Below are 1,936 nucleotides of genomic sequence, written 5' to 3'. Positions count from 1 at the left end.
AATGTTTGCACTCAGAGGCTAATCCATTGCCTCCTCCCGGGTATCAGCAAGATGTGTGAGCTGGCGCTGCTCATCTTTCATGTCAACACTCCCCTTACACTGAGGGCAGGCAGTGCTGCCTCTGGGGATGCGAGACAGACTGACTGATCAAAGATCAGAAGGAGCCAGAGTGAGGTCATGAATCAACACAGACTGTGCTGTGCCCCTGGCGGAAGAAGACAGGAAGAGGCGTGGAACTGGGAAAATCATAGGCCGGAAGCACCCGGACTCCAGCCAGTCACTTTCACATGCATTATGCCAGTTCATTCTTTATCAAAAATACCCCTCAAAGGTTGGCATTATTACCTGCATTTTCTAGGTTAGAAAATTGTGCCTCAGAGAAGGTAAATGGTTTATCAGCCTGGAAAACATCTACATGACACCCAAATCCATCTTTTCTTCACGAAGGCACCCTAAAAGTGTCTTAAATATTTTTTTAATATTTATTTTTATTTTTTATTTATTTGACTGCAACGGGTCTTAGTCATGGTACTCAGGATCTTTAGCTGCGACATGCAAACTCTTAGTTGCATCATATGGGATCTAGTTCCCTGACCAGGGATTGAACCCAGGCCCTCTGCATTGAGAGCACAGAGTCTTAGCCATTGGACCATCAAGGAAGTCCCAAAAGTGTCTCCTATTTTAAGTCATGTTGATAGCGGGTAGAGGAACTGGGGTGACACGTCATCCACTTCTGAATCATTTTATCATGGACATGTTGGGCCTGTGGTCCACCTACTGCTTCTCTCTAGTAGTTTCCTTCCTGTTTAATTAATCTGATGATATGGAGACAAGAAGAAACACTCTATAAATGGAAGCCGTGCGAAAGGAGGCAATGATAGTCCAAGAATTATGGAGAATTGCTTTCTTGGTTCTTCCCATCTTTCAGTCTACCATCATGAAGGTTAGAAAAAGGAAATACATCCAATGCTATATAATTTTGATGTAATGAACATGAGGGTACATGTGTCCTTTTGAACTACAATGTTTTTCAGGATATATGCCCAGTAATGGGATTACTACGTCATATGATTAGTTTTATTTTTAGTTTTCTAAGGAAACTCCATACTGTTCTGTACAGTGACTGTATCAGTTTACATTCCCACCAACAATGTCAGAGGGTTCTCTTTATTCCACACTCCCTCCAGCATTTATTGTTTGTAGATTTTTTGATGATGGCCATTCTGACTGGTGTGAGGTTAACACCTCATTGTAGTTTTGACATGTGTACACTTTTTGTTGTTGTTCAGTCCTGAAGTCATGTCAGACTCTTTGCGACCCCATGGACTGCAGCATGCCAGGCTCCTCTGCCCTCCACTGTCTCCCAGAATTTGCTCAAATTTATGTCCTTTGAGTCAGTGATGCAATCTAACCATTTTTATGCTCTGCTGCCCTCTTCTCCTTTTGCCTTCAATCTTTCCCAGCATTAGGATCTTTTCCAATGAGTCAGCTCTTTATATCAGGTGGCCAAAGTATTAGAGCTTCAGCTTCAGCATCACTCCTTCCAGTGAATATTCAGGGTTGGTTTCCTTTAGGATTAACTGATTTGACCTCCTTATAGTCCACAGGGCTCTCAAGAGTCTTCTCCAGCACCACAGTTTGTAAGCATAAGGATACTTGATCTTGTGTGTATGTGTGTGTGTGTGTGTGTTTTACCTGTGTACTAGTTGTCTCAATCATCTGCTGGGACGATGCTTGGAAAACTTTTCCTGAATGGGGTAGATATATTTTAGGCTTTGCAGCTCATACTCAGCTCCATGGAAAATTTGTACATTGAATTGGCGTGTCCGTGTTTTGTTAAAACTGTGTTTACAAAAATGGGCAGTGGGATAGATCTGGTTCCAGGCTGTAGTTTGCTGACTACCTGCTCTGGGAGATAAGTCCTATGAAGACCTTG

General features: G+C 42.6%; 1 non-coding gene across 1 annotated transcript; it reads right to left on the bottom strand.

Moving 5' to 3' along the window:
• Positions 1-586: 586 nt before the first annotated feature.
• On the bottom strand, positions 587-659 carry TRNAE-CUC (transfer RNA glutamic acid (anticodon CUC)). Its single transcript has one exon. It is a non-coding gene; the product is annotated as a tRNA-Glu (tRNA).
• Positions 660-1,936: the final 1,277 nt, after the last annotated feature.

Source organism: Ovis canadensis, chromosome 18, assembly GCF_042477335.2.
Source record: "Ovis canadensis isolate MfBH-ARS-UI-01 breed Bighorn chromosome 18, ARS-UI_OviCan_v2, whole genome shotgun sequence".
NCBI classification, from domain to species: domain Eukaryota; kingdom Metazoa; phylum Chordata; class Mammalia; order Artiodactyla; family Bovidae; genus Ovis; species Ovis canadensis.
The sequence above is the reverse complement of the archived record's forward strand: the minus strand, read 5'-3'. Positions and strand labels throughout refer to the sequence as shown.